The sequence below is a fragment of the Abrus precatorius genome, unplaced genomic scaffold (assembly GCF_003935025.1).
Source record: "Abrus precatorius isolate BTA unplaced genomic scaffold, Abrus_2018 Scaffold3, whole genome shotgun sequence".
NCBI lineage: Eukaryota > Viridiplantae > Streptophyta > Magnoliopsida > Fabales > Fabaceae > Abrus > Abrus precatorius.
The window spans coordinates 15,713,899-15,729,279 of NW_020874373.1; the positions used below are offsets into that span (position 1 = coordinate 15,713,899).

The 15,381-nt window shown below is 32.6% G+C and overlaps 1 pseudogene; it reads left to right on the forward strand.

The window, feature by feature from the left end:
• The first annotated feature begins 3,184 nt into the window (after window positions 1-3,184).
• LOC113862246 lies at window positions 3,185-7,611 on the forward strand (annotated as a pseudogene).
• The last annotated feature ends 7,770 nt before the right edge of the window (window positions 7,612-15,381 follow it).

Sequence of the window (15,381 nt, forward strand, 5' to 3'; positions counted from 1 at the left end):
ATAAGCTGAAGAAGAATAAGACACAATCAAAACTAAACAAATTAAAATTTAAAAAAAAATATTAATATTCTTTTAATAAATTTTTCATATTTTTAATTTTATTATTATTAATATTCAATTATTATTTTAATATAGTATATTATAATTTTTTATATTTATAATAAATAGAAATTGTTTAAATATAAATTATATTTTATTTGAAAGGAAAAATTTATAAAAAAATGATAAGAAAATAAAATAAAAAATTTATTATAATATATATATATATATATATATATATATATATAATCAGACCATATAGTAAATAATATAATTATAAATAAATTATATAATAATATATATATATTGCATTAAGTTTAAATTTATTTATTTTTTAAAATATAATAATTTTCTCTTAATTGATTCAACACATTGTGTGAATGTTATTTCTTTTGATCAATTTTATGTGTTTATTATAACTTTATTTGTTGAATATAAGATGTCTTTAAACAAACAAAATATGTTTCTAAAATAAAACTAAAATATTTACTATTTATATAATTTTTAAAAAATAAATCAAGAAAAATATAAATATAAATTTTATTAATATAAAATATTTATAAAATTATATAAATATTATTATAATTATTTAATAATTATTAATAACATAGATAAAAATTAAAAAAATATATAAACTAATTTGATAATAAAATATTTATATTTTTATTAATATTAATTTTTTTTTTATAATAGGCTTTGTTAACACGATTCAAGTCAGGCCAGGCCAGGCTACTTAAACAGGCCAGACCAAACCTAAAATAAAGCCTTTAACATGTAACAAGCTCACCCTCAGGCATAATAATTATGTTACAGGCCAGACCTATTTAGAGTAAAGCATGACCTGATTTAGCCTGTTTCCATCCCTACCTCTGAACCAAAGTTGTTATCGTACTTATTTTTTATTCTTATTTTATTATTATCTATAGTTACTTTGAATATAAATATAAGGTAAATTATTATATTTGTTTGAACAAGTTAAAAAGCAGCAAAGTCTTCGAATAAGATTAGAACGCAATCAAAATTAAAGAAACTAATATTTAAAAATAAAATAATAATATTATATTAATTTATTTTTTATATTCTTAATTTTATTATTATTAATATTTAATTATTATATTAATATATTATGTTATAATTTTTTATTTATAATAAATAAAAATTATATTATATTCAAAACTAAAAATATTTATACACGATTACACGTGTTTAAAAAAAAATTCTAATTATAAATTATTATATTTGTTATATTTGAACAAGTTGAAGAAGAATAAAACAAGATCAAAACTAAACGAATTAAAATTTAAAAATAAAATATTAATATTCTTCTAATACAATTTTTTTATTTTTTATTTTATTATTATTAATATTCAATTATTATATTAATATATTATGTTATTATTTTTTATATTTATAATAAATAGAAATTACTTAAATATAAATTATATTTTATTTGAAAGGAAAAATTTATAAAAAATGATAAGAAATAAAATAAAAAATTTATTATAATATATATTAATATATATATAATCAGACCATGTAGCAAATAATATAAATAATATAATTATAAATAAATTATATAATAATATATAATTTTGAAACTTGCACATATTTTAATTAAATTATTAGTTAATTTATCAATTTATATGTAATATATAAGTATATATTTTAATTTATTGTATTAGGAATATTTTCTATATTACATTAATGTTATAATGTAGTTAATTTTATGTTTATTTGTTAATTTAAAATAACAAATTAATAAAACAAATAAAATTAAATATTTTATAATTATTTTTTTAATTTAATAGTTATTATTATTGTCATTATATATATATATATATATATATATATATATATTGCATTAAGTTTAAATTTATTTATTTTTTATAACATAAGAATTTTCTTTTAATTAGTTTAAGAAATTGTTTGAATGTTATTTTTTTTATCAATTTTATATGTTTACTATAACTTTATTTATTGAATATAAGATGTCTTTAAACAAATAAAATATGTTTCTAAAATAAAACTAAAATTTTCCTATTTATATAATTTTTAAAAAATAAATCATGAAAAATATAAATATAAATTTTATTACTATAAAATATTTATAAATAATACTAAAATAATATTTTAAAAATTATTTTAAAAAATTATATTAATATTATTAAAATTCTTTAATAATTATTAATAACATAGATAGAAATTAAAAATATATAAACTAATTTGATAATAAAATATTTATATTTTTATTAATATTAATTTTTTTTTTGTAACAGGCTTTGTTAACCGGCTTCAGGCCTGACCTGTCCTAAAATAAAGCCTTTAACAAGTAACAGGTTAAGCTTAAGCCTAATAATCATATTATAGACGAGGTCTGTTTAGAGTAAAGTCTAGTCTACTATGACCTATTTCCATTTCTAGTCACTACTTAGTATAAAAAATGATGGCCCTTACTTATATCTATTAACACCAAATATTTTGCCTCCTGTGCGTAGATGGCTATTTTGTGAAGAGAAAGGTATCTACTTAAATATCTGCATTTGATACCTGGTTGGTGATTTGTTTTAACCCATATTATTTTCTCGATGAAATTCACTTAAGGAAAAAATTGCCTTTATATCTGATGGGTACAGTGTTTTTTTTTTTTTTTTTGGAAAAAATAGTTTGAAATCTCAAATTGGTGTATGAGTTATTCATTGGCAAATCTTCTGGCAAATTGTTGTTTTTTCTTCAGCCATTTGATTATTGTTAACAGGAAGAGAGACCTAAAGGTGGAGAAGTTCATGTCTTATTTAGACACTGCTCTTAATTTTAGGAATTAAAGAGAGCTTGTTAATTTTTTACAGCTTTAGAAAATAAAAAAATAACACATAAATCTAAAGACACAGAACTCAAACATATGATATGACTAAGACTAACAACACTATCCACATACATGTAATAATGATGACAAGTTAATACCTGAATCTGGTTATACTAATCTTCTCTCATCAAGGCATGTTCCTGTCAAATGCATCAAGAAACTGATGCTGAGGACAAGGATATACCTAAATGTGCTTCTGAACCTCCTCTTAGGCAAAAGCTGTATCAAGATGCTGATACAGAAACCATGCATTGGTGAAGAACAAACAGAAAGAGCAAAAGCATGGCTAGATGGCTCACAAGATATTTCTCAGATATCAGCCCTGATGGAAAATCAGGTCTTACCCCTCTAAGTCAAATTGGGTTTCGTGACCCTGCTAGTGTTGGCTGTGGACAGCAACTAACATTACTTAGTAGAGGTATGAGAGACAATTGTAATGTCTTATTTTTTTTTTTCACAGCAAATTTGTGTATAACTTTGAAAATTCTTTTTTGTCTCAAATTTGCATGTTGGTTCTGATTTGAATACCTTATTTTAGGTATAAGATGTTTAAAAGAATTTTTTCTTATAGATTCTTAAATATTGGTGACAATCAACACATTCACAAGCATCAAATCACCAATCCCTGTTACTGATCATGCTTGAAATTGATGTTGATAACTCAACCAACAATCTTGTTGATTTCTTTTTATTTGATTTTTTCTTTTACTACTGGTTATTAATGTTGTTGTTGTTATTATTATTAGATGCTTTATTTTGATCACGTTGCTTTTGTTATCAAATCAGCTTGCTAGTCATAGTTCTCCATATCCAAAATTTCATCCACTATTTTTTATTGATATTGAGTTAAAAACCCAAAGGTACTTATCACTGTTACCTGGAGTCATACTAATACTTGTAAGTTGTAACTATTGACCCGAATCTTTTTATAATAGGAACTTTGGAATCCATTTGGCCTTTATTGCTTGTTATTTAAAAGTACAGGTCTTCTGGACTTTTATGTTTGAGTTACATTTTAAAATTTTAAATAAGCTTCTTTTGTTGTCTTTTTTAAATGAATTTGTAGTTTTGTTTCTCAAATTAGTCTAACTTGACTGCTACTCTGGTAGATTCTTGCAGAATCTAGAGGAGACCTTTTACCTGATCCTCAATTTGATGGCATCAACATTGTAGCTCTTGGTTTTCAGAATGATAGTGATTCTATTGTTGAAGTTCTTGTCCTTTTGCATAGTAAATCTGTACCCTCTCAGAGGTATGGTGATGTCTCTCTGTATCTTGGGATACTCATTCTCTTTCTTGATTGTTTTCCTATTGTTGACAAATTTTGTACACCAGTATACACTAGATCACTTACAGGATAATCTTATGTTTCAAAAATTGCTATTCATGTTTATTCTTCATTAGTTTGTAGAAGTTTTGATGGTCTATCTGGCTGTAAAATGTTGGTCTTCACTGATGAGAAGCACATGTTAAAAGAATTTATAAAGATTGTGTCTTCATCTGATCCGGATATTTTGATGGGTTGGGATATTCAAGGGAGTTCTCTTGGTTTTCTGGCAGAAAGGGCATCACATCTTGGTTTAGGATTACTTAATAATCTGTCTCGCACTCCATCTGAGTCTTGGATTGCTTCTAAAGATACCAAAGCATCTGAAAAAGATATCTTGGAACTGGACATCCATGATTCCCCTACTCTAGATTATTATATGCAAGAAAATTCAATAATTGAGGATGAGTGGGGACAAACACATGCTAGCGGAGTTCATGTAGGAGGCAGAATTGTCCTTAACATGTGGCGATTGATCCGTGGAGAAGTTAAGCTGAACTTATATACAGTTGAAGCTGTAGCTGAAGCTGTATTGAGGCGGAAAATTCCTTCATTTCACCATAAGGTGCTGGCAATTGTTTGCACATACTTTTGAGTTTTCTCAGAAGCTATTTTAAGCTTCTCTTGCTAACATAGATTATTGTGTTTTTATGAACCCATGTCTCCTTAGATTCCTTAATTAGCTAAATTATTTTTTGGGGTCCAAAATAAGTAGCATTTACATTTTCTCTGTGTTGTTCACTAATTTGTTGGCATTCCTTATTTCTTATTTATTTTTCTGCTGCAGGTGAATCGAACATCAGAACTTGCTCGTGTCTTTGGTATAGACTTTTTCTCTGTTCTCTCTCGAGGCTCCCAATACCGTGTTGAATCCATGTTTCTGAGGTTGGCCCATACACAAAATTATCTTGCTATCTCACCTGGAAATCAACAGGTTCTCACAAAATTGTCCCATCCTCTCCTTTTCTATAACATATAACTGATTGTGATGTTGGATGTATGTAATGCTGTCATAAACCAATCATAATAAGATTGTATAAAAGTGCTGTCCAGTGCATGAGACTCCCACCTAGTGCGGTTTGGTGAAGGTAAATGTACACATCCTTACCTTTGCAAGCAGAGAGGCTATTTTTAGGACTTGAATAAAAACCTTGGAACAGTTATACTATGGAACAATTATTCTACAAAAGCAACCATTGTAATTGGAGATCTAAAGGCTTTATAATTTCGCACAGGAATCCCACCTTGTGATTGAATCCTAGCATCCTACCATGTTCTGTTGCCTCAATGCCCAAGCAAGCTAGCTATGCACTGGTACTTTGACTAGTCTTGGTTGAATATTGCAATGCTGATATCACCACCTGCATTGCTCTTTAGAGTTGAGAGACATGATGGAAGGCTCTGATAACAATATATGAAGCATGGATTCTGACATGGTGGTCATAGGATAACATGTCTATTACTAATATTGAATGCAATGGGCCAACCATTTTCTAGATATGTTCTTTTAGTTTTGACAAAAGAGATTGAATGTGATAAACGTTTAAACTACGAAAATTGTTCTTGGGTGGGTTTTGTGTTCAGTGCATCACCAAGGATCATAATAGAATTCACCAAATCATTTTGTACAATAAGTTTATATCTCTGGCAACATTTATTTTTCTTTTTGTTATTATTTACCCATTGAAATAGGTTCAGTATGTACTTGTATTCTAATTATCAAGTTTTTCCTAATTTTTTTTGTTATTCTGGAGCTTCTTTTTTGGTCTATTTATTGTTTGTTTACTTCACCAGTACCCAAGGGCATTTTAACTCTTTTTTTCAATCAGGTTGCCTCTCAGCCTGCCATGGAGTGCCTGCCCCTAGTAAGGAACCAGAGTCTGGATTTTATTCAGATCCTGTTGTTGTACTTGACTTTCAGTCTTTATATCCATCCATGATAATTGCATACAATCTATGCTTTTGCACATGTCTTGGTAAAGTTGTGCCACCAAAGGCCAACACACTTGGGGTTAGTTCATTTTCACCAGAGCAACACGTTCTGCAGGGTTTAAAAGATCAAATATTGCTCACTCCAAATGGTGTTATGTTTGTGCCTTCCAAGGTAATTCAGTCAATCTTTTTTCCCCATAAATAGTCATTAATGATGTCTTGACCCACTCCTATATATATTTTGGAGTCCTGGACTTGGTAATAATAGACTTGAATGAATGCCAAAGATGGTCGATTTGTCAGAACTGTAAAATGTGGGGCTAGTTTCTCTTTAGCAGATCATTGTAATTCAGTTAATCTTGATGTTTCTATTGAGTAGCCTTGATTCTTTACCCACAATCGTCCATCCCCTTTCTATTTCATTGTACAGATTAAGCTTTAATGAAATTGAATGAAGGACATATATTTTCAGAACCGTAACTTGCTGAAAATATGGGGCCAGTTTTGGTTTAGCTGGTTACTTTCCTAATCCCAAAGACCATACCCACAACATTCTGTTTCATCAAGAGTAGTGGAAGCATTGTTTGTCTGCCTTTATTCAGCAAATTGTTATATCAACCTTTGTCAACAACTCAATTTGATTTTATATATTTTATTTGTATCTGTATGGCACAATTAATGTTTCATGTATACCTTAAAGTAACCCTTGTGAAGAGAATGGATTAACTTTACTGTCATACAGGTTCGAAGAGGTGTACTGCCCCGTTTATTGGAGGAAATCTTAACAACTCGAATATTGGTAAAACAAGCAATAAAAAAGTTGGCTCCTTCAGACCAAGTTCTTCAGCGGGTATGGATGTGAATAGGAATTGAATGTCTTCTAATTGTGCTCAGTAGTTTATTCAATACTATTAATATAAACTGTAAAGAACTGAAGACCATGTCCATATGATTATAAATGTTTAGAATCTATGTTCTTCTCAAAGCATCTTTTTTCTATTTTGTAATTTTGATTGCCCAGACTGTACCAAAAAAAAAGTAAAGTATGATTCTTCCTTTGATCTGGACTCTGGAGAATTTTCCAAAAAGCATCAGAATCTTTTTAAAAAATAGAACAGAAATTTTATGAAAATTTTCTTACCAAATGCATGCTAAATATTTTTACCTTCATAGGTTACGGCTTTTCATGAATTTAGTTGTGTTTGCTCTGTGTGATGTAGGATATGGTTCTTTTATATGCATAATTTAAAAGGATTTACCAAGTAGTGCAATTTTCTTTTCAGATATATAATGCAAGACAGCTTGCACTGCTGCTGGATTTAGTGGTTGCATGCCTTGTGCAGAACTTGCAGACAGTATTGTTCAATGTGGCCGTAGTACACTGGAAAAGGCTATATCATTTGTAAATCTACAGGAAAAGTGGAATGCTAAAGTTATTTATGGAGATTAAGTCAATCATGCATCATTAATCATTCACCATAATTACATGTTATTCAACCATAAGATCATACGCATAACATTTCCACAGAAATTCCTCACATAAATCACAAAATTATAGCACAAACATCAAGATTAACCAACATTCATCAAAAAAATTGTAACGCCCCGAGTTTTGTAAACTATTTTGATTATTAATATGAATATGTGGGTTGCTATTTGAATGTATATTTGAAGTATATGATGATGTGAATATAAGTATATATGTGTGTGATGATGTGAATGCATACGAATATGTGCATATGAGCATGAGTGTGAATGTTGATTCTGTATTGAGAATGTTTGACTTATGGATAGGCTGGACTGATTGAAAATAGGCTAAGTGTGGATTGCAGGGGCATTCTCGTTGTAGAGAGAAGGCCTTAGGCGAAGGGCGTGCATCTATTGCATTTTTGCTGAAGCAAGAGTCTTCTCGCCGAAGCGAGAGGGCAAGAGTCTTCTCTCGATTCTCAACTCATTTTCATTGATTAAACAGCCTCCAAAGCTGTATGGGAGCAAGATTAAAGGTTAGAATCGTGTTTGGAGCGTTTGGAGGTAAATTTTATGGGCTAGGGTTTCGTTCCTTCGTCCCTTTCTCTGTTTTCTCGAATTCTCATGGAGTTTTCCATGTGTTTAGGATGAAATCTGTGTGGGGAGTATTTCCATTGTTGAGTTTCATGTTGGATCTTCATTTCGAAGTAGGGGAGACTCTACCCTATCTCTTTGTATTAAAATTTTGTATATATTGTTATTTGTAGAATTGTGATTGGAATAGAACATAGAAAAATAGGTATACTTGATGGAAATTTCATGTTATTTATAGTGTGTAAACATTGGATAAATATGGATGATGAGTGTGACTAGAATGGCATGATTGCAATTGTATTGTAATGAAAATTTTGGTGTGAATTGCAATGTGATTGATGTTGAGCATGATGTGTGATAAAATGTGATGATTGTGATGTAATGTGAAAATGTGAGAATATGCCATTGATCGATGTCGAATAATATGAAAAGGGAGAGAATGGTGCAAATGGCATGTCCAGTGTGATTGTGTTTGAATTGGTTGGAAACTATAAATGGTTCAGCGATATACTAAGGATGCAAAAGATGGAGCGTTAGAAATACCTTGGAGAAGAAAGAGTGGTGGTGACATCAACGATGAGCGCGAGTGCACTACAGGCCACACATTCTTCTTCTGACTCGGCCTATGACTAACACCTTTGCTTAAGGGGCCTAGTATCACACATGTATTCGTGGAGTAGGGGCTATCCGGCGACATCCATGGTGTGAAACTAAGTAAGTCCCCAAGGTTGAGGGCATCAGGAATGTAACACCTGAATTTTTGTAACATTGATTATTGTTATATGTATATATATATATATATATATATATATATATATATATATAAATGTGTGTGTGTGTAAATGTAATTGAATATTGGAATTGACACTTGAGTGCGTAGTAAATGATAAACGGTGATGTGTATAAATGCTTATGGGTACGTATAGATATGTATATATGATTGGATTGGATTTTCTGATGCTGAAAACAGATTAAGGGTATAATATTGGGCTGTTCTCGATGCAGCGAGAGGATTTTCGCTATAGCGAGAGGGCCTTGGGAGGAAGGATCGAAACTGTCGCCTTCTCACTGCAACGAGAGACGTCTCGCTGTAGCGATAGAGCGACAGTTTGGGGTGCAACCTCACTATAGCAAGACGGTCTCGCTGTAGCGAGATTTTGCAGAAACCAGAGTGCAGATTCCCGTGAGTTTTTCGTAGTAGCGAGAGGGCGTGTCGCAGCAGCGAGAATATCTCGCTGTAGCGAGAATGTCGCGGTCAGAAAGGGATTTAAAGAGGGTTAGGGTTCGGGGAAGGTTCTTTCTCCCTCTCCCTTTGAAGTTCCTTGGATCCTCTCATACCCAGACCCTTTGGGAGCTAGATTGAAGGTTGAAATCACATTTGGGGCATTCAGAGGTAAGTCTTAATGATTAGGGTTTTCATTTTTCAACCCTATCCTTTGTTTTCGTGGTTTCCTTAGGTTTTCATAGAGTTTCTCCATGTGTTTAGGCCGAAATTTGTAACACCCCGAAATTTGTAATATTAATTATTGTTATTTATATAAATTTAAATGCATATATATCTGTGTATAAGTGTAAATGGATGTTGAAATTTTACATTGAATGCGTAATGATGGTGTTTTGTGTGTAATGAGTATGAATATATGTACATATATGTATGTTGTCGATGTGTGTATATATATGTGTATGCATGACTGGATAGGGCTGAAATGAGCTAAGTGCCTAAGTCCAGGGCGTAATACTGGGCTATTCTCACTGCAGCGAGAGGATTCTTGCTGCAGCGAGAGGGCCCTGGGAGGAAGGACCAAAACTATCGCCTTCTCGCTGTAGCGAGAGACGTCTCGCTGTAGCAACAGTTTGAGGTGTATTTCTGGGTGTAGTCTCGCTGTAGCGAGAGGGTCTCACTGTAGCGAGGTTCTGCAGAAACCAAGGTGCAGTTTCCTCTGAGATTTTCACTGCAGGGTGAGGGCGTGTCGCTGTAGCGAGAGTGTCGTGACAAGAAAATGATTTAAAGGGAGTTAGGGTTTAGGGAGGATTATTTCTCCCTCTCCCTTTGAAATTCCTTGGATCCCCTCATTCCCAAAGCCCTATTCCACTGATTAATTGCCTCCAAAGTCATTCAGGAGCTTGATTAAAGGTTGAATCCGTGTGGGGAACGCTTGGAGGTGAATTTTAATGGTTAGGGTTCTGTTTCTCATACCCTTTTCTCTATTTCTGAGTTTCCTTGGGTTCTCATGGAGTTTTTCCATGTGTTTTAGGCCAAAATCTATGTAGGGAACACGTTCGTGGTCAAATCCGAGTGTGGGTCTTCAATCCAAGGTAAGGGGGCACTCTACCTCATCTCAATGTATGGACTTTCTTGCGCGTTTTGTCGATTAAGGTAATGTGCCTGAGATAGAGAGTAGAAATTGTATGTTTGATGGAAATTGGTATGCAACATGATGTGTGCTGGAATAGTTAGGCCCCGTGGGGGTGATTGTGTGTGATAGAATGTCATTGATTGGTGAATTAATGATATTGTGAATGAATGAAGGCTATGTGCCATATATTGTGGGTAAAATGTAGGCTATGTGTCGAGTATTGTGAATTGAATATAGATTATGTGTCGTATGCAAGCATGAATATTGCGTGTGTAAATGAAATGTATGTGAATGGGCGTGTTAGCGCTGTTATAATGTGCTGTGAATGGTTTAACGATACACTGGGGGTGTACAAGATGAGGATGGTAGAAATACCTTGGGAAAGAGGGAGTGGTGGTGACACCAACTGTGGAATGGGTGCACCACGGGCCACACACTCTCTTCCTGACTAGACCTCTGACCATTACCTTTACTGAGCGACCCGTGACTGCCCAGTAGTATCCGTGAGGCGGTGGTAACCGGCGACCATTCATGGTGTAAATCTATGATCATAGTGCCACAGTGAGTGTGGCTGGTGTGCACATGCATTGGTTTGTGAATTGTACTTATGGATGTGAAATGTTTCCTATGATTGTAATTGTTTAAGGTATTGGAAATGTACTGGAGGTAAGACTCTATGTTTATTGTGTGTTTTTGGGTAGTGTAGAGTACTCACCCTTATATTCATTTTTCAGGTAATCAAAGCGATCAGCACCAGACTCAGTGAAGGGATGGATGGAACTGCTATAGGACTTAAGATATTATTTTGAAAACTGTTGTATTTTGATAACTCCTGTAGCAACTGTTTGATATAATTTGTAACCCCTCCTCTATTTGAAATGGTTGATGAAACTTGAATTAAAAATGGAAATTTTATTATTTCAAAAATTTGCAAAATTTCTTATTTATTGAAATTAAATTTAAGGTGTTACAAAATATGTGTGGGGAACACGTCCAAGGTTGAATTCGAGCATGGGTCTTCAATCCAAGGTAAGGGAGAACTCTACCCTATCTCAATGTGTTGTAATTCTTGTGTGTTTTGTTGATTAATGCAATATGGCTAAGATAGGGGGTAGAAATTGTGTTTGATGGAAATTGGTGTGCAATTTGATGTGTGCTAGAATAGTTAGGCCCCATGGGAGTGATTGTGTGTGTGATGAAATGCCATTGATTGGTGAATTAATGATATTGTGAATGAATGAAGGCTATGTGGCGTATATTATGGATAAAATGTGGGCTATGTGCCATATAATGTGAATTGAATATAGGCTGTGTGTCGTGTGCAAACATGAATATTGCGTGTGTGAATGAAAGGTATGTGAATGGGGCGTGTAGCGCTGTTATAATGTGTTGTGAATGGTTCAGCGATACACTAGGGGTGTGGAAGATGAGGACAGTAGGAATACCTTGGGGAGGAGAGAGTGGTGGTGACACCGACTATGGAACGGGTGCACCATGGGCCACACACTCTCTTCTTGACTAGACCTCTGACCACTACCTTTGCTGAGTGACCCGTGACTGCCCACGTGGTATCCGTGAGGCGGGAGTAACCGGCAACCATCCATAGTGAAAATCTGTGATCACAGTGCCACGGTAAGCGTGCCAGTGCGCCTTGAGCGCGTGAGTGTGCATGATTGATTGGTGCATCAGTGTCAAGTTAAATTGAAATGTATGAAATGTTGTTTATGTTTATTTTTTAGTAAAATAGAGACAAGGTGAGACTCTATGCTTGTTGTGTTTTTAGTAGTGTAGAGTACTCACTCTTACATTTATTTTCAGGTAATCAAGACGATCAGCACCAGACTTAGTGAAGGGACGGATGGACTGCTATAGGACTTAGATTTTATTTTGAAAATGTTGCAATTGAACTAGTCCAGTAGTAGTTATTTGATATTAATTTGTAACCCATCTCTTATTTCGAAATATCTTATGAAAATCTGGTATTCAAATTTGCGAAATTATTATTTAATTGAAATTAAATTTAAGGTGTTACAAGGAATCTGTGATCACAGTGCCACAGTGAGCGTGACTAACGTGCAATAAGCGCATGTTTGTGTATGAAATGTTTGAAGGTGCAGTGAGCACACCTATGTGTGAATGGATGTGCAAATATGTGTAAACATTGTTGAGAGAATGGATTGATGCTTGTTTACATGTAAATTTATTACATTAGTGATTGTTGTGAAACGTGCAAAGGCAAGTCTCTGTGCTTGTGTGTGATAGTGTAGAATACTCACCCTTATATTTATTTTTCAAGTGACCAAGACAATCAGCACCATGCTTAGTAAAGGGATGGATGAAACTGCTACAAGACTTAGATAGTTTATTTTTGGAAATGATGTATTTAAATTAGTCTTGTAGCAACAATTTGATTCAAACTTGTAATCCATCCTTATTTTAAAATACTTTATTGAAACTCTGTTTGGGAAACCTTTGAATGAAATTATTATTATTCCCATTTATTGTGAAATTTATTTATTGGAAAAATTAAATTAAGGTGTTACAACAATAAGATTATTCAAACAACTATTTCCACACAAGAAACATATAATAGCACTTATATGAGCACAAATATTTGCTATATTCTAAGGATAAAATAGTGTTCTTACCTCAATAAGATGATTTAGAAAAAGATTGGTGAAGACTATCGTTCAAGGAACAGGAGTTTTTCCTAAGTACCATAAGATAGAACACCTTTGAGAAAATAGAAAGTAAAGAGAAATGAACAAAGAATAGAAAACCAAACTTAGAGAACTTACTTAGAGTTACTCAGATTAGACGACAAAGTTCAGATTCGAGGAACAGTCGAGTTTGGAGGGGTTTTATTTGAGGAAAGGAAGTGAGAGCTTGGAGAGAGTTTAGAGAAAATATAACTTGAAATAAAAATGAAAGTTTTCATGCTGGAAATTCCTTAAATACCCCTCAAAGTCGTGCGATCTCGCTTGAGCGAGACACCTTCTCGCCTGATCGAGAAAACCAGACAATGATTGCTCAAGCTTTTTTTTTTTTTTATAGTCTCGCTTGAGCAAGGGTTGTTCTCGCTTAAGCGAGAAGATGTCCAGCAAGTTGACCATTTTATCCTGTTACAAGTCTATCATGCCTCACTTTAGCGAGACCTATTCTCACTTAAACAAGATTGCTTTGAAATCATGTGGTCATGGGCGCACAGTCTCGCTTGAGCGAGACTAATTTAGAGTTCTTTCTACATAAATTTTATTAATATTTTCATTTATGACATAATTATTACAATATAATTTATCTTTTTCTTTTGTAAAGATTTCTTATCTTTTTTTTTTTTAAATTCACATGTAACAGTCCAATATCTTCTAGTCTCTTTATCTCTTCTCATCTCATTTATTAATAATATTCAGATAACATCATCTTTTCATATACCTCCTCTCATCTCATTAATTAATATTCATATAACATCATCTTTTCATAGAAGTTAAGCAAACGATCATATGGTTGATGTTTGTTTTAAATAAATAATCTTAAAAATATATAAAGATATTTTTTATTTCTTAAATAAAAAATCTTTCACATATTTTAGAATATATAATTTTAACAAAAAAAATTGACCCACATGTTCTATTTCTATTGCTGTGTGCATTGACTATAATGGCACGAATATACACCCTATACAATACACTGATGAAAGAAAATTGAAAGAAAAAAGAAATAAAAAATATAATAAAAAATTGCTTGCGATGCTGAGTGCACAGAGAGGAAAACACATCAGCATAACTTAACTTAGCTTTACATTTGATTGATTACAACAAAGTAAAATATACAATTTGATTTGGCTTAAGGCAAAGAGGAAATACTTTTACCATTTTGTGAGGGAAACATGATATACTAGCAAGGAAAACAGATTTTCAGAACCATTCCACTGTGCAGCTCGGATATAAGCCTTTACCTGCGGTAATATGGGTGGCAGCTAGCAGTTCTTTCTAAACTTTTCACCTCTCATAGAAAACCAAGCATGAAATGGACGTGCACTTCACAGCATTTTCGAGAAGCCCTCACCTCCACAGTGGTGTGACATCTACAAGAAAAAGGGAAAAAATCACAAAGCATCAAATTTAAGGGATTTACAGATAGGAACAAGAAAGACAGGTCGTTGATACAATAATAAAAACTTCCATCAAACCTGACCTGAGGTAGCATAAGTTATAAACAAAAAATCTAATGCAAACCAAAACTACAAACTAATGAGACAGTAATGAACAACCTATCATATGCAAACAAATTTCACCCATGCATGAAATAACATAAACAATTCGTTAGCAAGAGAAAGAAGGGATTAGAGCAACATTTTCTAAAAGAATCCTTAAAACACTAAATAAAAAACATAGAAATATGCTTACAGCAACAAGATGTTGCATCTCTTGCTTTAACTTTGAAGTCTTGCCAATAATTGTTGCTGCCACATAGTATACAATGTCTTGAAAGATAGTAATAATCAATTCTAGTTCGATGGATATTTGGATTGAATGTATGCTTTGTAAAAACTTCCCTTATGGAGCGGGGCATATTTGAAAACCACTGGTTCAGGTCAGAACCAATAAGCCCAAATACTCGCTGTAAAGCAGGTATTATTCGTTTATTAATGTAATACAAATCATTTATTCTAAATGCGGAATCAATTGCCAAAACTTCTGATGGATCCACAACCATATCAACCAGGCGGGCTCCAGGCTCTCCATGGATTACAACATAAGGTACTCTCTCAGCATAATGTGGTTCTATCCTAGGGTCAACCC